Source organism: Ursus americanus, chromosome 9 (assembly GCF_024610735.1).
Source record: "Ursus americanus isolate L20-20 chromosome 9, mUrsAme1.1.p, whole genome shotgun sequence".
Lineage (NCBI taxonomy): Eukaryota > Metazoa > Chordata > Mammalia > Carnivora > Ursidae > Ursus > Ursus americanus.
In genome coordinates, this window is record NC_142135.1 from 8878847 (window position 1) to 8901916 (window position 23070).

Genomic DNA, 23070 nt, shown 5'->3' on the forward strand with positions numbered 1-23070 from the left:
TCAGAGAGAGAGAGAGAGAGAATGAGCGCTGGGGAGGGGCAGAGGGAGAGAGAGGGAAAGAGAGAGAAACAGACACCACGCTGAGCAGGGAGCATGATGTAGGGCTCAGTCCCAGGACCCTGAGATCATGACCTGAGCCAAAGGCAGACACTTAACCGACTGAGCCACCCAGGCAACTCGAGGACGTCGACTGTTAACTCAGGAGCTTCCCCCACTTTAGCCCTTTCATCCTCACCAACGCTGTGTAAGTTAGCTGCTGTCCTTGTCCCCATTTTCACAGGAATGAAAATAAAGAGATGGAGAAGTTCCGTAACTTGACCAAAGCCACAAATGCTGTCAGGGTCTGGGCCAGCTTAGGGGTGCAGGCAGCTGGGCTCCAGAATTTGCTGTGCTCCAGGACCCTGGGTGGGGCATGGGAGGTTCTAGTTCTCTGAGCAAGCTCTGTACTAAGAGGCCTGGGCTGGAGAGTCCTCTGTACTGCCCGCCTACAAACACCTGCCACATTCTCACCCTCCCAGGAACTTTGTGTCTCCTGCAATGTCTGCAACGTACTAGGAGACAGGTACGTCTGCTGTCCCCATTTTGCAGACAAGCAAACTGAGGCTCCAAGACAAAAGGGAAATTCTCGTTTATTGAGTATCTAATAGGTACCAGGACCTAGGATCTTGGGAACAACAAAAACTAATAATGATAATTAACATTTACTGAGTAATTGCTAAGTTTTGGGTATAGTTGTAAGCATTTCACACATAGTAACTCATTAAATCCTCTCCACAACTCTCAGAGGTAAATGTTATTTACCCCTTTCTCTTAGAGAGGACGAAATTAAGGCACAGAAAGGTCCAGGACCTTGGCCAACATCACACAGTGGGTGACTGGCAGAGCCAGGACCCCAGCCCAAGCAGCCCGCCTGGGCCACGCTCTCAACCACATGTGTTTTTATAGGCTGAACAAGACTCTGTGTTCTTGAGCCGAACTGCACGCTCTTACTCCAATGTAAAGAGAGCATTGATCTGGCCGACTCCAGAGAACATGTTTCCATTTTAGACCCTATGCTGAGCTAAAACATCCAAAACTGGCAAAAACACCGCAAATGCAGCAAAGGGTATATCAGACGGCGCCACTCTCACTGGGTCTTTGAGAGGATCGTTGAAGAATAGCATTGGAAAGCATTCCGGAAACTGTAAAGGGAGGTGCCTATGGGCACCTGAGTCAGCAGCCCGGCTACCCACTGTGTAAAACAGACAATAGATGCCCAGAGGGGAGGAGACCCATCCTCTCGAGATCCCAGCTGGACAGATTTCCTGAAGTCGGAGAGCACATTCCAGCACTGCTTCCAGAAAGTTCCAGTGGTCTCTATGCCCCCCAGTCAGGACTGAGGGCCATGGGCAAAGCACAGGCATTGCAATGAGGACAGGCTGCCCTGCAGGTAGGGCTGAGAGGTGGGGTGGGGAGAGGGCCAGGGGCCGGGGCTGGTTCTGGCTGCAAGTAGGGCTGAGGCTCCGAATCTCAGCGGCTAAATGCAGCCCGATGCCGCTGCACACAGCCCTCAACCTGGCTCCGACTCCACATGGTGACTTCACAAATGACCCAGCACCCTTCCCCCCTTAGTCCCATGGACACAGTGATGCCAGCTCCCCACGCTTCCCCCCAGGGTGAAATGCCTAAGGATCAAAAGAGAGAACCTCGGTGGAGTGTTCCTCGTGTGTCCTCAGCATTTTACAGATAATACCTCATGCCTCACGACCATCACATGAGGCAGATGATATTATCGTCCCGTTTTATAGATAAGGGGCTCACGACACAGAGAGGCAAATGACCTGCTTAGGATCAGAGGACTGGGTAGAGGCCAAACCGCAGCGTGACCATCGGTGACCAGGCTCCAAGGCCAAGCCCTTGGCCACCAGGTCAGCCTTCCACATGCACTGGGCAGGTTCTCAATGAAAGGTGGTGGCATTATTACCATCTTATCTCGACTTAGTCCTTAGGACCAAGGAGGAACCTTGCGGCCAGAGTCAGAGGTGAGGCCAGTGGTAACCCAAGCCCAGACAGAGCAGAGCACATAGGGTGTGGATCCTCACAGCAGCAATGTCATCCTGGGGTCTGGGAGCCGTTTCTGACAGCTCTGAGCCACGCAGAATGGGGGGTGGGGTCGTCTATATTGGTTTTCTGTCCTCAACCCATTTAGGTAAGCTCAGAGTCTCCTGTTGTCGGTGGGGTTTGCTACAAAATGCACAAGGCAAGGTCCCTGCGCCGTTGAGCTCCGGCATCTGTAACACACAGGGTCCTAACGCCTGAGCTCAGGGTGAGAAGCAGCAGCTGTGAAAGTAAATACCCAGCCAGCCCAGAGCCAGGAATTCAACCGCGGTGGCAACACACAGGGGCGAGATGATTCCACCCGCGGGTTTCTCTCCGACGACGAGGGGTGGACCACTGGATCTGCTTGGTCTTAAGAGAACACACAAACGTGTGCAGTCAAGGTAGTCAAGGTCAAAGCCCCAGGGTCTAAATTGCAAAGCGAGCTGGCAAACTGCAGGCCCCGGGGTGGGGCTGCTGAGCCCCCCTTGGCTGCAGGTAGGCCGCGGGGATGCGGACGTCGGGTAGGGGCCCTCTAATGTTTTCAGCACTGTGTGTGGCTATAAAAAGCCCGAGCTCCCGATACCGTGAGGAAGTGGTTAAAGGCGTGGGTTACAGCGATACTGCACGATGGCTTAGAGAACTTTCCTCTCCCTCAAGTATGTTGTTTTAATCGATCTTGCTGAAGGAAATGTCTTTCTTCACGGAAAATCGGTGGTTAAACAAGTCAACGGCCGGCTGAGCCCTCCCTTTAAAACACTTGGATGGTGAGCAAAGGATGGGGCCGGAGCAGGGTGAGCCATGCAGAGCTTTACAAAGTGCAGGGGCTTCGGGGACAGAACAGGGTTCGCAGCCGCGGCCTGTCTCGAGTCCGTAGACCAGGCTGTCAGCCCTGTCTGAAGCCAGCAGAAGGACCAGCTTCACACTCCAGCCCTGTCACTCGCTGACGGAGGGATTCAGGGCAAGTGACTGACATCTGGGGGCTTTGGCTACTCCTATGAATGGGAATGACACACAGTGCTTTAAGAGTCATCATAAGGACATGCACAAGATGGTGGGGGTCCTGTGCATGGCGGGGGGTGTATTCACATTGTGGTTAGCACCGTGGGGGCTGACAGGACCCCTGCAGGGTGTGGAGGCAGGGGGGTCTTCAGCCTGCCTGGTCACACAGCAGTCTCACTGCCAGCCCTAGGCCTGTGCTTATCTAAATCTGACTTAGCTACTAAAGGGCAATGAGTTTCCACTTGTTGTGTGTGTTTTTTTAACTTCAGAAACAGTGCAAGGCAAAACCACAATTGCTGACCACTGCTTTTTCTCCCTGGAGCCTCTGAACATTGTAAGGGGCCTTGATCTCCATGAGCCACTGTAGTCACCTCAGAACCAGGACCTGTCCCCATCCAAGCACACGTATGGGCACAAACAGTCACAGACAGAAAGATACACTCACAATATAGTCACACACAGAGACACACACGCTCAGGAACACGCAGTTGCAGGCAGACACACACAGACATACGATAACACACACATACACACCAGAACTTCTTGACATGGACAGCCACTCCCGGGGAGGGGGGGGTGGGAGGGATGGCAGATAGGTTCAGGGGACTGATTACCCACATGAGCTAGCAAGGAAAGAAACTGGGTCCCAAGTATCCCAGCAACCCCAGAACAGGGCCTGGGACTCAGAAAGGTAGGTTTTGAGTGAGTGAGCCAGCGACTGTGTGAGTAAGGGCAAGGATGGATGGATGGATGGATGGATGGATGGATGGATGGATGGACAAATGGATGGAAGGATGGATGATGGATAAATGAATGATGGATGCATGGATAAATGGATGGATAATGGATGGAAGGATGGATGGATGGACAGAAGGACAGATGGACGGATGGATGGATGGATAGATGGATGGATAGATGGACAGATGGATGGATGGATGGATGGATGGATGGATGGATGGATAAATGGATGGATGATGGATGGATGGATAAATGAATGATGGATGGATGGATAAATGGATGGATAATGGATGGAAGGATGGACAGATGGATGGATGGACGGATGGACGGATGGATGGATAGATGGACAGATGGATGGATGGATGGATGATGGATGGATGGATGGATGGATAGTTGGGTCTATCTATTCTCCTGAGTGAAAAGGGGCATGTGCATGAAGGGATGGTGAGAAATAAAGTTGAGAGGACTTGGAATCCAGCCTAAGCAAGAGATGAAATTCAGAGGGTGGTAAACCATAGCACACAGGATAGCGATGGGGAGTGAGGAAAGGCTTTTGACCAGGGTGTTGCAGAGAGCATTTTAGGAATGTCATTGGTCATTTGTCCTTGCATCCTTGGCACTGAAAACAGTGCGTGGCACTCAGTAGGATCTCAGTAAGCGACTGGCCCCTGAAAACTTCTGACGATGTATTTCTGATGGCAGAGATTGGGATGGTTACTCCTTTATCCCCAGAGCCTCGCACAGAATGTGTGCACCAGAGGCCTTCACTAAACATGGATCCAGCAGAATGGGACTGGAACAAGTGGCTGGATGGTCAGCTGTCAGGTTGAGCGGGATGAGTGGGAGAGAGCGGTGCTGAAGTGGGGAGCCCAGCAAAAGCTTGCAGGGTCTGAGGAGAAAGGATGAGGTGTGAACCAGGTGTCATGTGCAGTGCTCTACACCAGCTCCTCTCCTGGGAAGGGGCCTGACCCAGAGGCTGCCACCAAATATCGTAGACATTTGAACCGGGCAATATTACTGAGCTTCCCAGACAGCTCAGAGAGAATTCTGGAAGCTAAGGCAGACAGAATTTTTTTAAAGCTGTCACACATCCACATTAATGTTAGTATTGTCTTGAATATTTTCTACACTGAAATCATCTTCCTGATCCCCAAAAGCATGAGTTTAACTCTAATTTGTAGCACTTCAGTTTTGGCAAAACCATAGTCACAGGGATGATAATTAACAGAACTTCGATCTTGAAATGCTTGTCTCTGGGCCTAAGAGCACATTTCTCCCTCCTCTTCCTCCTCTTTAGGAATCAGCACAACTTGGCTTTACTGGGTGAAAGCACAGAGAATTTCAACAAGAAAAACAAGGGTATAACTTAGCCCTTGCTAAAGCCCTTCCAATATCATCGATATTATCGCGTTGCTCTTGCCTTGAAGGGCCTTGACACCAGGTCCTGGTACAAACTCCAGCCTGGAAGAGCTGTGGCTTTCCCGTGACGCTGGGCTGCCTCAATAGATGACTGATGTCATAAGAAATTCTTGGGCATCCGTTGCCCCTCCCCATTGCGTATGGCCCCACCAGCTTCTTGGGATAGTCCAACTTTATCAATTCCCAGAGTCCCCTATTAATTCAGGGCGAGGGAGTGATGGATGAGTTTTATTGGCTTTTTGTACTTTCCAGAGTATTCTAAATTTTTTCCAATAAATTTATATTAAATTATAATTAGAAAAAATTAAAAGTACATTTAGAAGATCAATTCTATAATAAAATGTAACTGAGTCTTGTTAAGAAGAGAGCACTCGTTATCATTTATCATGTAAGCTGATCATTGGCTAGTGGAGTGGCCAAGGCAATGAGACGTGGGACAGAAGGAGGACCCCTGAGGGAGAAGGGAGGTGATCCTGACTGTGAGGGTTCGTCCCAACGACCAGCCTGGCTGTCATCACAGTCTTGTGAAAATGCCAGTCCCCTTCACACCCTAGAAAAAAGTTGGCCTGTATTGTCCTACATCCATTGGTGTCACCTTAGTTTATTTAAAGGTTAAACAGAACAACTTTTGGAATTTGTGGAGCAAAAATAGCGGCACAAAGATCCATGATAGAAAATCTAGGTGAGCAAAACAAAGAAAATCAAAATTACACATAATCCTCCCAACAAAGGAACACCACTGTCAAATACTGTTAGCGTGTGTGTGTGCCTATAGATGTATGTGTATCTACTTATATTTACATATTTATATGTAGGAAATAAGTGAGATCATATTGGTTCTAAACCTGTCTTTTTCACCTGACAGTCAATTGTGAATATCATGCTGTGCTGTTGCCTATTCAGTTACGAGACTGTTTCTAAAGCCATTGTGCAATCGGGTACTGAGGCTGCTAGGGAGAGTCATTGAGAGGGTAGGAGCACCTGCAGGCCGGGGAATGTGACAGACTCGGATGCAAATCCCAGCTCTGCTTTGTCAGTGTTTGATTGGAGACTCTTTCTTCAACTGTCAGAAGGGCGATAATGATACTGAGAGTTTCCCCATAGGATTGTCGTGGGGAAGAAATGAGACGATTTTCATGTAATGGTAAGTATGCAATAAATGATAGCTACTATTGCTTTCCGTTTTATGATGTTCTAGACAATCCTGCAATGTACATACACCTTTATAGAGAAATTTATCCACATACCCATGACAATTTCCTCATACAAAGGCATTCCTAGGTCAGAGAGTATCCTTTTCTTCTGACAGATGATAAACGATTTATTGCATGAACTGCTTGCATAGCATTTTAGTGGTTTCTTACTAAAGAGATACCATGTGAAAATATGAAAAGAAAATATTTTTGTATCATATATGCATGATGAAGACTTACATAGGTTTGAAAGCTATGTTTCTTGGCATCTAGAGCTAACTTGGGAAAATGGTTTTATTGAGATGTAACTCATGTATCGAATAGTTCGTTCATTTAAAGCGTACAGTTCGACGGTTTTTAGTTATATTCACAGTCATGCCACCATCACCATGATCCAATTTTAGAACATTGTCAGCGTCCCACAAAGAAACCATGAACCCATTAGCAGTCATTTCCCAGTCCCAACCCCACGCCCAGCCCCAGGCAACCACTAATCTACTTTCTGTCTCTGCAGATTTGCCTGTTCTGAACATTTCATATAAATGGAATCATGCAATATGGGGGCTTTTGTGTCTAGATCCTTCCACTTCATCCATGTAGCTGTACCCTGTTCCGTTTAATTGCTGACTCATATTCTATTGTCTAGATACACTATATTTAGCTTATCTACTCATCGGCTGGTGGACATTTGGGTTCTTTCCACTTTTGGGTGATTGTAAATAATGCTGCTGTTCAGTTGTGTGTGCGTGCGTGTGTGTGTTTTCAACTCTGTCAGTTGTGTACGTAGGAGTGGGATTACACAGTTATGTGCTTACTCTGTGTTTAGCCTCCTGAGAGGCTGCCAAAACGTTCCCTCAAGCATATGCACCGTTTTATATTCCCACAAGCAATGTTTGAATGCTCCGATTTCTCTACATGCTCACCAATTCTTGCCGTCTCTTTAAAAAATTATTAGGAGCATAGCAATCCTAGTGGGTATAAAGTGGTATCTCGCGGTGGTGTTGATTTTCACTTCCCTGGCATCTAAGGATGTTGCGCACCTTTCCGTTTGCTCATGGACCATTTCCAGATCTTCTTTGGAGAAATACCTACTCAGATCTTTTGCCCATTTTTAAATGGGGTTATTTGTCTTTCTGGTCTTTTGTTAGAAGCGTTCTTCATATATTCCAGATACAAGTCCCTTATCAAATATACAATTTGCACATTTTCCCCCATTCTGTCTCTTTCACTTTCCTGATGGTAGCTTTTGCAGCTCCATATTTTTAACACTGAGGAAGTCCCGCGTATCTGTTTTTCTCTGCTGCTGATGCTTTTGGAGTCATAGCTAAGAAACCATCACTTTACCCCTGCATTCTACATGGAAGTATTTTTAAGACCTTTTTCTTTTGTTCACAATGTGCTGCCAAAGTGCCCTCCAGGGAGACTGTGCCTTGGTGCATTTTGTTTGCAAACTTAAATTACCCACCGGCTGTGTCTGCACATGGAGGAGAATGAAGAAAGGTAGCGGCAGGTAGTAGGAGCCCGCTGTGTTCCTTGCCCTTTACAAACTGTTCTCAGTGTGTGCTTACTAAACCTCTGATCCGAGCAGGGAGGACTTCTGCCCCATTTATGAAAGAATGGCAGAGGCTCAGAGAGGATAAATGACCTGACCCCAGTCACCCTCTGCTTGGGAGCTGGATTCAGGCTGTCTCCAAAGCCACTGCTCCACCCAGCCTCCATGTGCCAAAGGGAACAGGGATGGAGGCAAATTTCTGTACTCTTCCTTCCTTCTCCAGATACCTTGGCAAACCCTGTTCTCCACGTGGCTCAGCCACACAACTGTCCCCTTTACCTATGGAGATACAGTGTGGAGGTCTCATCTGCGCATTTGGGGGAAGCTCTCCAAGGGGGTGGGGGGACCTCCCAGGCACTTCAGCTTGGGGGAGGGGAGAGGAGCCAAGCCTTGGCTCTGCCCTTTAGAATGGAGCTAGCTCTCCTGTCATGGTTTTCCTCCAGGTTCCTGCGGACTTCACAAAATGCCGTTTTCCATCTGTCACAAACATTACATCTAATTGTCTCCTTCACCTTCTGGCTGTCAGAAACCATTTAAATGCTTGCCACTGAAAAAGTACTGATTTCGCAGGCAAAGCGATCACCTGTTAAAAGTGACACTGAGTGATGACTGACACAAGGACAGGCCCCTTATTTCAAAGGGATTTTATAAAGAGTTTTTCCCTCCGTTCTCGGTCAGTGATTCCTATTGGTATAGGTTGCCTTTTAAAAATAATTCCATAATTAGAGCTTGCAAAAGTACCCAGATGTTTCTTTCCAGTCACTTAGGCCTGTAGCTTTGTTTCAGGGACCAGCTGGCCCAGAAAAAGGACCAGGGCACCTTTAGAGAAGAGAAGGAATGCACTGGCCCTTGAGGATTATAGCCTGGGGTTGAACTGTGGCTTTGCCATCTTCTTTTTCTTCGGCTTCGAACGAATTACATCTCTACGCCTCAGTCCCTCCACTCTAAGGCACTTGCCTCACAGACTTGTTGCCAGAGGTGCAAGAAATGTGTTGTGAGGAGCTCTGCAGGCTGCCTGGCTTCTAATACTTCTGCCAGTCTTGGTTCTGTTGCTATGACCAGCAGGACACCTGCACGCCTGTACATCATTGACCAATTCCACCTAGTCCCTCTTTTAAAACCTTGCAAACAAAACCCCTGTAGAAAAGCGATAAGAACGTGAATTTAGAAATCAGACGCATTCGAACCTCTATTATGTTGCTTGGCGGCATTGTCATTTTCGGGGAAATCAACTAACGTCACCAAATCTGTTTTGCAAGGGTGGGATTTTATCGGTACCTCTGGGGTGTGTTGTGCAGATTGGTGAAGTTGACACATGCAAGGCACGCATGGGCAGCCCTTGTCCAGCACCGTGTCCTTGTACCTCATTTCACGGTGGAAAAATGGAAGTGGAGAGAGGTCCTCCCACAGGTGCCCCCCCCCAACACCAGGAGAAAGAATGGAAGCCTTGCCGCCTCAATTCTACTCCACAGGAGAGATCGAGCCACTTGTGTTCCCTGCAAGTTTTGACTCTTGCAGTCAGCCATGGTGTATGAAGAACTGCCCCAAGAAATAAGAGGGTCTGGAATATTGTCAAAGCTAGCGAAGACTTCTAGAAGTGAGAAAGCCATGTCCAATTACTATTTTCCTCCCAGTCATCTCTGGACTGCCTCCCTCTCTCCATTTCTCCCCTCCTTTACGTTCCTCCTCCCTCCTTCTTTCAGCAAATGCCACGGCCAGCTCCGAACCAGAAGAAAGGGCTCACCACACCTGCCCTAGAGAAGCATGGTGTGTGCACACGGTCTGAGGTTCTGGTGGGTATGTGTGGCCTCGAGAGTGCAGGAGAGGAACTGGCCAACTCCTGTGCCTGAGGGAGGTCAGGGTGGCCGCTCAGAGGACAGTGCACAAAGGCCGCGACTTGGGCTGCCTGGGTGTGATCAGAGCACAGTCCTGGGGCCTGAGCCTCACACACCAACCCTCCCCAGCAAGGCCTGGTGTGTTCACACGGGCCCAGTGTTAGCCACTGCGGCGGCTCCTTCCTTAGCTTGTGTTAGCCCCAGCGGGGCGAGAGGTGTGAGCCCAGCCCCCACCCGGTACAGAGGACAGCCCTGACAGCCCCTGGCCCGTAATTCAAGGAGACTGTCTCCCCAAACTTTCCGACACAGACACTCCCAGGGGATGCTTACTAAGGTGCCAGTGACTCTCTATGAACTAAATAGTTATGAGTCATTTCCAACACCCTCCCCTTTAAATGTGTCAGGTGGAAGCAGATATTAATTATTATAGTCGTAGAGAAAATGGACAGAGCATGGGCACCGGGATTGGAGAAATCTTACTCAATCTTGCATTGACAACTTGGTAAGTGGCTTTACTCTCAGGGTCTCGGTTTCCCCATCTATAAAATGGGCCTATTATGTCTCAAGGTATGGCATCAAGAGCATGGGCTATGGGGCCCATCAGTCCAGGTTCAAGTCCAGGAATCCTTTCTACCTGCTGTGCGTCCTTAGAAAAGTGATTTAAGTTCCCTGTGCCTCAGTGTCCTTGATGTAAGACGAGGATAAGAAGAATCTTCACCTTGTTTATTTGTTGAGGTGAATTCAGGAGACAACAGGGAAAGTGCATGTATGTGTTAGGTTTCTAATAAGTAAAAGCAATCACTAAAAGCATAATCGTTACTTCACAGAGTTCTTCCCCAAATAAACTCAACGAAAGCACCAGGCAGAGCGCAGTGGTTACTATTTATAATGTTATTGCTACTCAAACTAAAATAAGAAATAGTGAAATAATCCTCCAGTTGAAAGAAGGCTTGCAGGGTTGAATTTTGTTCCGGCCAAGGATATTTTAAGCCACTGAGCTTGTTTGTCCCTCCCCGTCCCCCTCGGCTGCCACCCGTCGCTGCTGTAATTAGCTGTTGCTCAGTGGGCGACGGGGTAGACGCCGACCAGCAATTTCACACCCGTCCTGCCACTTATGAATGCCTGACACCATTTCAAAATCACATCACAGCCGGTTCCAAGCTTGCTCTCCTTAGGTACCAGCAGCAGGACCTCGTCGTGAGTACGAAAGCTCATCTCCCAGAAGCTAGGGCATCCCAGAATGAAAGCTCGGGAGGGGACGCCAGTGAAAGCCATCATTGTTCAGTCACAGATCTTAACCCTGTTTTGTGCTATTAAAGCATGTTTAGAGGTAGCTGGGCCTGTGTCTTTGATATGTTTTAGGAGATGAAAGTGCCAGGGCAGAGCGCTCGGTAGACCTGACTCCGTTCACGATGAGAAGCTGATCACAGAGGCCTTATCGCTCTGTGTCCAGCCAGCTGTGTCGGCTGTCCCCCCCACGCTGTCCCCGGGCTGTCCCTGGGACACAGCCTCTGCTCTGCTGCGGTGAGCAAGGCTATTATCAGGACAGTTCCATGTCCGTCTTGGAGCACTTTGATACGGCAGCTGCCGCAGGGGATCAGAAAGCGATGAAGGCCTTGAGGAAGTCTGTGATCTACAGGGAGGGGAGGGTTTTGTTTTTTTCAATTTTTTCTTAAACCTGCTCCCTCTGTCCTTCCCTCCCATTCTCCCTCCCTTCTTCCCTTCCTTCCTTCCAGTAACACATGATGCTCCCTTGGGCTGTGAGAGGGGCTAGTGCTGGGTGTGTCAGTCACTGACAAAAAGCTGGGCTCCCTGATTTCATGGAGCTTACAGCTTTTGGAAGTCAGACCAGCAGAGAGATGGGAAAACGAAGGTGTTAATGAGAGACCCTTGAACAAATTATCTTCCTGGAGCCTGATGCCACCCAGCGCCACCATGCACCGACTCTCACTCTGGTCTTTGTTCTTAAGTGGAGTTCACAAGGACCTCTGTGCCCTTCCCAGAAGCTGGACTATATATTTGCCCCGGGACAGATAACATGTAGCCTTTCAAAATTCTTTCTAAGATCCCTCTTTGTTTAACCATGATGCCTGTCTCCTTTGTTACTGTTAGAGTCTTGGTCTTCCAAAGGAAGTGTCCAAGATAATCCATGGGAACACAAAAAGAAAATTCTAGAATGTAGTATTTAATGAGTCTTATGCTTTAAAAATATTTTTATATTTATAATGTATATCTTTGCAGAGTCATCTGCATATATAATTAATGACAAAATGTGCATATATGGGGTACTTCCTCAAAACTCTTACTGTCTGGGTGCATAATTGAAAGTTTGGAGATGATTATACCAGACAACAGGAGGAGACCTTTTTCTTGGTGAGCTGAAGAAAGGAGAGTCCAGCTGGGACATCCCTGTAGGCCTACAGTGTCTGCTCTGTTCATAGGAATAAAAATGATCAGCAAATGTTTTGCTTCTGGGACAGCTGCAAGCCATTCTGGCAAGGCTCGGTGGCAGACAGATGGCCCCATATCTGCCATCCCTCTTGCCCACCAATGCCACATGGCAGGAGCCAGTCTCGGGCACCAGCCATTTGGATCATTGAAGAACTGCACCACTGGGCAGAGGACAAGAGCAGGGGGAGACATGGCGTGGCCTCACCTTTTGTAGGGAGTGAAGGGAACATGAGCCCTGTGATGAGACTCTGACTCAGTAAGATGAAAGTTCATCAAAGCTCTGGCTGGCCCCAACAGGAGACTCATCCCTGATTCTGGCAGATTCTAAGATGAGGGGAAAGCCATTCTAGGTCACTGGAACAACAGGAGTAAATTCAGAGGCAAAAGCCAGCAGAGCCTGTCCAGGAGACAGGAGAAAGGGGAAGGTGACTGGGCAGGCAAGTTGGGGCAGTGAGTTTCAGATGAGAATCTGTACAAGGCCAAGGATGACGGGGGGCCATGGAAGGCTGGGGCAGAACAGCACTGAGACTGAAACGATTTGAGGAGGGGCTACTGGTCAGCCTGTGCCAGATGCATTTGAGAGGGGCCAGGGGACCGCAGGAGGCAGGATGACGGATGAGTGGCAGATGCTAAAGTCACTTCCGCCTCCAGACAAGATGCAACTGAAGTCATCCCATCATGAAAAACAAAACGAGAAGGCACAAAATGAACATCCCGGCTGGCCCTGTCAAATGTCTCGTTTTGATGGACAACTCTCATGTTCAAGGTTGAGCTCAAAGTCACCCCTCCATCAAGCCTTGGCTCCCCTGCAAGCACCAGCCATTTCGTCTGGTTTCCGTCATCTCTGGAGCCTCCACCATGCTGCCCTGCCATTGTGGTTCATCCCTGACCCCTGTTTGACTCACACTGAGCTCCTGGGTGGCAGGGCACATGTCACCATCACCCCTGTCCCCCTAGAGCTTAGCCTCATGGCTGGCCTGAGGTTAATATTCATTTAATATAACCCTCATTTGAATAAATGAGTGGCTCATTTAGATCTAGGAAAGAGGTTGTATATTGGGACATGAGAGGAAGTTTGTCAGGCAAGCAAAGTTACAAAGACTGAACTTGAGATCCACTCAGAGAACTTTCTGAGCTCTGAGAAACCCGGTGACCTCTTTATCAACCCTCACAAAGCTGGGAAGAGGTAAGGTCTCCCCCCGAAGTGGGGTTCGTGGGTTAGGTTGAGCAATGACCAAAGACAACAACTCCAGTGAATCAACACGTTTGTGCAACCCATTGCAGCAGAGCACCACGGCAAGCAAGCTTTCACTTTTCTCTCTCCTGAGAACACTGCCATGTCAAGAGGCCTCTCAAAGAAACACACAGAATCGCATGACATGTGGCTCCCATGCCTGCTGGAGAATTCAGTCCATCCAGGTGGACCACTTATCCATCTTTGGAGATGGTTCCAGAAATAGAAACAACTGCCATCGCTAGAGAAACAAGAGGGTCTGATCTCTCCTGGATGATGACCATGGTTAGCTTACTGTCTTCCCCAGAGGTGAATAAGTCAGTATTCACAACCTACGTGCTTTTTTTCAGAAGGCAGATGCAGGACCTTCATTTATTCATTTAATTAGTGGATAATGATGGGTCATTTCTTTTGGGATAGGCTCAGGGTAAGGACCTGCACCTGCCTTCCCAAGCGCATGCTCCACTTTGAAGGGCAAGGGAGACATTCATCTATGTGCCTTGCACTGTGCTAGGTAGTCTGTATACATGGTGGCGCAGACCCTCAGTCCTGGGAAGGCAGTGGGATTAGTAATACCTGTGCAAGGTCTCACAACTCCCAAATATCTTGAACTCCTTCTCTTGCTCTTGATTTCAAATCCATGTGTCCTATTCCCGTGAGCAGTTAATACTATAAGGAATGTTCCGAGGAGGGAGCAATCACCTTTGGTTGGGGGAGGTCTGGAAATATGTAAGAACAAGGTGAGCTCTGGGTTGGGTCTTGCACGAGGGAAGACATCCCCCACAGGTGGGGGAAAGGCCAGCAGCAAAGTTCATGACTTTGGCAGATAGGCAAAGGCCTATCTGACGTGCAGAGGGCCACATAAAGTTCTTGTAGTTCAAGGCCACAACAAGGCCTTGAACGGTGATATTGCCATGGGAGGGGGGTGGAGAACAAATGTGACAAGCACTGAATGCCAGGAAAAGGGATGATGTTGGTCCTGTGGGAAATAGGAGTCTTCAGCAGATGCTCGAGGAGGGCACAAGGCTAGAAAGGTGTGAGGGAAGCACTGGGACGTGGGAAGCCCCTCTGGGAGGCGGCATAATAGTGACAATGGGCGACTCACCTCCAGAGGCTATTGAGCAGGACCTGGGTGGTGTCCCTCATCAGCTGGTTAACGTAGACCCAGCAAGCTAAACTCTAGGAACCTCGGTCTCTTCAGGTGAGGTCCAGACATACAGACTACTTAGGAAGAATAAATAGGTACCGTAAAGAAGAGCCAAGTCTCTTTCGTGGCACTCCCCAAATATCAGTTCCCTTCTGGTCCCTGAACACTGCAAGCATTCCCTGCCCTGTGATTTCCTAATTTTCACATCAGTGTCATTCTGGGCTCATTTCAAAATTCTCTTCCCAGGCGGGACTTCCCCTTCTTATCCCCATTCCCTCAGGTGCTTTCTACGTCATTAACTGTTCACATCGCTAACTCAGCCCCTAGAGCGGCACCTAACACACAAAAGGTGCTCAACAAATATTTGTTGAATAAATGGTTGAATGAATGAATGAGTCACTTACCCAGCTCTGGGAGGGACATAAACTTGGCTCTCAAACAACTTCTAGTTTGCATGGGATCTTGAAGGTCATATGGTTTCACCCTTTTAAACATGAGAATCCCCTTGACAGTCTTATGACACTGAGCATCTGCTCATGCAACTTCCCTCCTAAGTGCACTGGCCTACACTTGACCGTCTCCACTGAGAGGGAGCTTATCAATTCCCGAGGTTGCCTTTCTCATCTTTGAACCTTTCATTTATGGGGAAAAAAGGCAAAATATGTTTGAGTAGAACCAGGAGTCTGCTAATACTGGACCAAGTTGTAAACCATGGGGCTTACACATCCCACTTCTGCCACAAGATCCTGAGTCGCCTTAACTTTCCAGAACCTAGAGCCCCTCTGCAACCCAAAGCTGGAGAAATGGGCTTCTTAGTGCTTGGGCTAGGAGGCCTTCCAGTCCCCCAAATGGGGAATGTAACACCTGGCTCCTGACAATGTGAAGAACATGGTGGAACATTCCATTCTAGTAAGGTGATGACTGCATCCTCATACTTAATCGAGGCATCATCAGCCTGTGAAGGCATCTTCTGGGGCCATTAGCCTGGGACCTAATAGCTAATTAACTGGCAAACCTTCCAGACGTCGGGTGCTTTCTACACAGATGGGCTTGAGCATCTTTCGGAGCCCTCAAATGTGGCATCGTGACACACTGTCACCGGGCTGGAGCTGACCCTATACTTTCACTTGAGGTCCTTGGTGGGGGCATCCCCTGCCAAGTGTTTCTATGTCTTTGTTTCTTGTACTGACTCAGAACATCAGTGACCTTGAACACCGACAATCTAATCTGGTCCCACCAAGCCTTACTGCCAGGTGACCATCTGGAACCAGGAGTCCCCGCCTCTCCGGGCTCCCTCCCTATTGGCATCTTTCTTATACTCCCTTGGGGTTTTGACAGTGTGTCTCTTTCCTCCACTAGATCAGAAATTCCTTAAGGGCAAGGAGGGATGGAGCCTCACTCGTCCGCATCTGAGTATTCCCTCCCTGTCTGTGTTCCCAGGTCAGGTTGGACACATCAGAACTTCCCAACTGCCATAAGTTCACTAAACTGAGCAGCATTTGCAATCCATGAGACGCTCAGGTTGATTTAGTCAATGCTCCCATACCTCTGTGGGACAGCTGTAATGCAGTGGTTCTCAGTCATGGGGCACTTTTGCTCCCTAGGGCACATCTGATGATGCCTGGGACATTCTGGTGGTCACGACTTAGCAGGGGTCAGGGCTACAGGCATTAGGTAAATAGAGGCCAGATGCTATTGAATATCTGATAGTGCACAGCACAGCTCCCCTCGCCCTCCGCCCCCTGTCCCCCACCCTCTGCCACTAACACACACAGCAAAGAACGGTCTGGCCAGAATGTCCATAGGGCCAAGGTTGAGAACCTGTTGGGAAATTGGAAACAAAGGTCTAAAGTTGGAGGTCACTTGCAGAGACGGGCACATAGGCACTTGGCTGCCCTGGCTTCACCCCTGCTCTTGCTGATAGTGGCCTAGGGCTCCCACCTTCACACCCACTGGTTAAGCCACAGCTCAGCTCCCATGCGACAGAGTTGGTGGTTTTAGGAACATTTTCTCAATCTCCCTCTGTTTCCTGGCAGTTACCCCCAAAGTGAGAAGGAGATAAAGAAACAGCAAAGCCAGGGGAAGTTAGTGGCACCCGCCCCATCACCCCCGCCTCCCCCCCCACGCAATTACCCACTAGAAACAGGCGGAGCAAATACTGCAATCCTGGTCGCCAGGGGCTGCAAATTCTGAGCTTCTCCTTCTGCAGCAGCTTCTCCTGTTCATGGGCTGTGTTCTCTCATGGAGACCCCTCTGTGGCCCCTTGTCTGTCTGTCTTCTGCCTCTGCCATCAGACTTGGAGCTTCCCCAAACCCTACAGCCTGTGCCAAGCCGCAAGTTCCTCCTGCTTCTCTTGACCTGGCTTGTCCCAGGCCAGGTCCGAGTTAATGGCACCTCCACAGACAGGTCATCCCCCTACCACTGGCCACTTGTGGGAAGTAGCTCCCCTCCCAAACCTCTTTTACTCCTCTCTGTGAATTTGGGGGGAAAACTCCACTTTGGTGTATTTCTGCCCCTCTGTTCTTCCCCATCTGGATCTTTCTCAACATTTCCTTTGTGCCTTCCTGGGCTGCCTTGAAGACAGTGGGTATTTTCACAAGTTGCCTAAGAAGCAACTATCTAGTACTGAGTTCTTTTCAAGTTTAGAAGTGGCCCTGATGTTTCAACAGATTTGACAAGTGCACTGAGCGAGGTGTCTAAATGACTGTCCCCGGGTGGCCTTGTCGATCCTGCTGGGCTGGGGCAGCGTGTCACCAGCCTTGGACACTGGCCCTGGCTCTGCGTTGGGACCGGCTGTGGGATTCTGGGAAAGCCACTGGATGTTCTGTTCTGTCATCTCTGTGAAGTCGGGGGTCAGTCGGGGCTCTTGGAGGGTTGTCCCAGCCCTGGCAGGTAAATCACAGGCAGTCCTGCCACCAACAAGCCTTTAGCCCCGTTGTGCCTGCGCTTTCCCACACACCACAGAAAGACACATATACTATGAATGGGGACACATGTACTATGAATGGGGAGCTATATATTATTTTTTTAAAAAATGTCAAACCCATCAGAAAGTTAAAATATACAAGACACACATGCTCTTCACCTGGATTTAGCAAATGTTAGCATTTTGCCACATTTGCTTTCTGCCTCTCTCATTGTCTTTTTCTTGACTTATATTTCTTTATATTTTATAGTTCTTTTTCTTTTAGCACACCATTTGAAAGTTGCAGACATCATGACATTTGGCCTCCAAACACATCAGTGTGTATCTCCTCGAGAACCAGTACATTTTTCCGCATAACTGCAGTGTCATTATCACGCCCCAGAAAGTTAACATTGACACAATATTATCAACAATGCAGTAGCTATGTGAATACTCCCCACCTTCATCCCAAGAATGTTCTTTCTAGGTCTTTTTCCTTGATCCAGGAGCCAGGCAAGCATCACACACTGCATCCAGTCGCCATGTTTTCTTAGTCAATTTTAATCTAGAAACTGCGGGGAAGCTGACTACATTTCATATCCTTTCTAGCTTCTTCTGGTTGTAGCACAGCAGAGGGGTTGCTTGCCTTGCCCCAGAAGGCTGGTGGGCAGCTTCTTTCTGTATGGGTTTGATGCCTACTGTTTCACACCTCTGCCAATTAAACACTGTCTGTGGAAGAGCCCGGGCATAGGTTCTGCTCCAGGGCCCCTCTGCAGGGACATAAAAAAGCAGTAATGACCAGGAAACTGAGAAAAGACAAGCTGCGGGCCTGAGCCCCAGCCTCCTTGGACCCAGTGAGCTCTGGGGATGTGTGAGAGCAGCCTCTCAGCCTTCCCTGCCTTTTAATTACAGAAGAAGTTCCCAGCCTCCAAAAGCCTGAGCATGGCCCAGGCATTTAGAATCAAGCTGCACATATTCCCAAGCGCTTTGTAAAAAAATTAATAATGCCACGGTCTTCCCTATCCTTACAGAGAGAAGCCTGCTCAGAGTGGTTACTAAAAACAGGAACCTGCCCTTCTGCAAATCCCGCGCGCCTTCCTCATTTCGAGCAGAGGAAGTGTGTGGCCGGTTTAGCAACCGCTGTTCTTCTTGATAGCCTGAGTTTCTCTACACCCGTGGAGGCCTGGCCTCCTGCTCACTGCGCTGGAGACGCAGCAGCTGATGGAGAGACGGTGACGGTGCTCCTGGCAGGCCCTCTGCAGCTACTCCCAGGGGAGACCATGCCCAGCTTTTGAAGGTATCACAGGGGACACGGTAGGGGCTGGGTGGGGGGAAACCTCAAACTCCTAGACCCACAACTAGCAGAGCATTGACTTTCTGGGGACAGAAAAGCACTCTGTGAGATCAGGCAGGATGATATCTCGAGTGAGGCCAACACCAAACTCAGCACCCAACACATGGCAGCCATTCAGTAAATATTTGATGCAGAATTACATGTGGCAAGACGGGCTGGGGACCTTGGGCCAGGGACACTCCTGCCAGAGGAGATTTTCTAGCTAAGGAGCAAGAGCCTGGCACATAGTAGGCTTTGTACTAAGGGCAACTCACGCTTGCTCTCAGTCTTCCTAGCTGTATGAGCTTGGGCAAGACATTTAAACCTCTCCAGGCCTTCATTTTCTCCCCTATAAAGTGAGAATAAAGGGACCCAGTTCAATAGGTATTGAGCAGATTAAATGAGCTAACAAACACACAGTACCCAGGCCAGTTTCAGACACATAGTAGGTGTTCAATAAATGCTATCCACAGGGAGTCATGACATCTAAAAGGTGCATGGAGCCCAGGTAGGCTGACTGATCACAAAAGTGCTTCCAGGAGTTTGGGTGTGCGGATCTTTGGGAAGATGCCAATGAAAACCAATAGTAATAAGCAAGAAGCAGAGTAGGAGGCATGTATATGGGGGTGGGGCTGGGATTAAAGGAAAGGCAAAGAGGTGAGGTATACAAATTCTGAAAACACAGAAGGTTAGCATTAGAAGAGATTTTGAAGAGCTAGAATTCCCTAAGGAATGTGGTATACTCCGCATTCTTTTAGGTGCCAACATATCCAGAGAACCTAATGCCAGCAAGATGACCTGGGCTTGGGCCTCAGAGCATCCTAAATTGGGGCCATGCTTGTGGGTGCAAAGGGATGGTGTCTGCCATGCTGAGCAGCCAGGCAGGGGCGCCATGTGAAGAGTTATTTTCCCGCAGTCCTCAGAACAATCCTGCAAGGTTATGAGTATTACGTGCTTTAGACAAATGAGAAAACGAGGCTCGGAGAGGTTGAGTAATTTGTGGAAGTCACACAGCTGGTGAGAGGCTCTAAGGGCTCCGAGGGCTGAGGTGGGGGAGGGGAGAGTCTCAGCTACAGCAACCGCATGAAGGACCAAATTGTGTACTAAAGCCGTGCTCTTTATTTTAAGAGAAATATATCCCATACTCTGCAAATTGTCAATCTGTGGTTTGCTATGAGAGGCTGAGCTGCAAACCTATGAGCTGGGCTATCATCCTTTTAAAACTGGGGAGATAAGCCCTAATCAAAGTTCTGGCAAAATCCTTTGCAAATGATTTTCTCCAGTTAGAAGAACGCTATTCAAGAGTGTTTGATGTGTCCTAAAAAGTATAATAATAATAATAATAATAATAATAATAATAATAATAATAATAATTTTTTAAAAACTTGCGAAATAGACGGAAATCTATTTAGACTTCTGTGTCTTAAACAGATCTTAGAGTCAGGGCAGCAAGATGGCTTCATGGAAAGTCACTGATGTCATCAGCTACACCTGCGCCAACATTCTGGGTCAGCCGCCAAGGAGCTATGTGACTCTGAACACGTCCCTTTGCCTCTCTGAGTCTTATTTTCCTCCTCATAAGAAGAAGACCTTGCATGTTTGGAAGAAGTTTAAATTATATACCATATATAGGAGATGTTAAATATTAAGCCGCGCTGGTGGCAGCATTCCCAACCCAGACAATGAGAGGCCGTCAGGCTCCCCGGGCATCCCCAGGTAACAGACGGGTGACGGGCAGTGTTCCGTACAATGAATCAAACCGTCCAGCTGCGGAGCAGGACACTCCTTGATTGTTCTGAATGCTTATTTCCGCTTGTTTCTCTGTGTGATGTAACTGAAACAGACACGGCTAGGTTTGATTTGTAGCAAACCGGCATCATTTTCCTAAAACAGAAAAAAGTTTCCCCATTCTTGAGGTTTGGAAGTCGCAATGTCTTTCCAAGGGGAGGGTGTCTTTTTAAAGACTTATAAGTCTCCATCGTGTTAAACCCTCATCAGCTTCGTGCGTTCACAGGCGGTGCTGGTTTTTTTCAGTTTTCATTCGACATTCAGCAGGAATTTATTTCGCCCAGCTCTGACAGAGGCTAGAGCTTAAAATTCTCATTAAGGCTTTCCAGCATGTCAGGCCAGACCATTTGGTTCTTGTCAGCGCGCTGAGTGAGGGGCTGTGAGTACATCCATCCATCCCTCCATCCCTCCCTTCCCTTAATAAATATGCATTGAGGCCAGACCATGTGACCCACTTCCTCCCTCTCAGCTCCCCAGGCGTTCCGAAGGAAATAAGTACCCTGAGTCCAAACCACTTCCTCCCATCTGAGAACCACCAAGGGAGGGGGCTTACTTCATTACGGTAACTGAGCTACAGACAGAAACCCTGGGGCCTCGAAGGTTCAGCGGCTCACTTTTGTTGTCAAACAGCTTTGCAAAGTCATACTTTCCTCCATGGCACTGTCCAGGCAGCAGGGACCGTGGCTGGAGGCCTTGGGGTGTGGCCGGCGGGGCAGGTGGAAAGGCATCAGAAGAAAGAGGGAAAAGCACAGCCCAGCCCCCCTGGGCTGTGCCAGGCACTTTGAAGACAATACCTTCAGCCACTCAACCAAATGAAGTGAGCGCTTACTACAAGCCAGACCCCTGCTATGTAACGTTTTTTTTCATTGAGGAATATACCAGATAGGCACTGTGTTCTCAGGAAGTTTACAGCTGGGGTAGGGGTGGGTAAGGCACACTTAAAGAAACAAATGTGTTATGGTGTGTGCCATGAAGGGAACAAACAGGGCCCAGGACAGAGAGCAGGGGGACCCGTTTGCTAGTGAAGCTCATTCAGTGTAATTCTCACATTACCCTGGGCAGTAACGGTGCCCCTTCCCAATTTGCAGACTTGCCAGCTCCCCCACTCCTCCCCCACGCCCAACCAAGGCCTCCAAGTCACACAGACGATCATTCATTGTTTACACCCTCCGAACACGAACTCCAAGCACCCGGAGTGTCAGACTCACTTCTTGCTCTAGGCTCTATCCGTACACCTCTGGGTCCATCTGTGGGACACCTACTACGAATACGACCCCCTATAGTAGCACCATAAACTTCTCATCAAAAAGGGTGAGTTCAGCTTTATACAACCCTCCGCCCGTTCCCTGATGCCGAGGAGGACACAGTTAAGAGCCTTGCTCTGGATCCAGGTGTCTGGATTCAAATCCCACCCCCACCTCTTACCAGCTGGGTGACCTCTACCAGGTTCTAGAGATGCCCTGGCTTTCGTCTCCCCAGTTATACAAACGGCATAATGATAGTGATGTGCCCTACGTAGATTTGCCGTGGGGATCAAAAGGAGAGTACCTATAAAACACTTCGTCAACACACATGAAGCTCCTGTTTCTCTCCTGTTGCTGTATCCTCAGCCTCATGGGGAGCTGGCATGGCTCTGTGATGAACCCAGGGAGCCCTCCATCTGGTCTACCTGCTATTTAGAGGGGAGCAAACTGAGACCCAAAGAAGGAAAGTGGCTTGCCCTAAGTCTCCGAGAAGTTAGCGGGCCCACTATGGGTTCTAAAGATATAATGTATGAGAAGTAAAAATTAGGAAAAACTGGCGGGGGCGGGGGATGGGTTAACTCTCCCTCTTCCCAGGGCTGCAGTCACCCATTCAAATGATTTTATGACCCAAAGTTGACAGCTTACCCTCAGTACCTCCGGGCTCAGAGCAGAGGGACAGGAGTGTGAGGGAAGAGCTGGACAGCTGGCTCTTTGGCCGGCCACTATCCGTGAGCAGCAGTGGCTTCACCACGGTCAGAAGCAAGGGGGCTTGAGGACCTGGGCAGCACGCAGATTCCCAGGCTCATGTGCCTTCTCTGGCTTCCCCAGCAATCTTAGCTCTCAGAGAGTTTGTTAAAAGATTTAAAACATTATTGTGCTGGGATGAAGGTAGTGGAAGGAATCAGGGTTGGTAGTAAAAAGAATCAGGGTTTGAAAGCTGGCCCCACCACTGAATGAGCTGTGTGACCCTGAGCAAGTTACTTAACCTCTCTGAGAATCCGTTTCCTCGTCTACAAAATGGCAGCCTCTCTGGGCCATCAGATGAGCCAGTGTAATTCAAATACCTAATTTAAACCTTCCACATAGTGGATGCTCATCGAGATTAGGGTCTCTTCTCCTTTGAAAACAATGGGGACGTCTCCAGGCCTCTGTT

General features: G+C 48.8%; 2 protein-coding genes across 3 annotated transcripts in view; one reads left to right on the plus strand and one right to left on the minus strand.

Moving 5' to 3' along the window:
• Positions 1 to 23070, minus strand: part of TG (thyroglobulin) — a 244261-nt gene that overhangs the window by 36541 nt on the left and 184650 nt on the right. The gene's annotated exons all lie outside the window — the stretch shown is intronic.
• The window catches only part of SLA (Src like adaptor), an 81671-nt gene that overhangs the window by 29016 nt on the left and 29585 nt on the right, over positions 1 to 23070 (plus strand). Inside the window, exon 2 of the mRNA XM_045812197.2 lies at positions 18584 to 18849. The gene's annotated coding sequence lies outside the window, so the exon portion shown is untranslated. The remainder of the gene's footprint in view (positions 1 to 18583; positions 18850 to 23070) is intronic.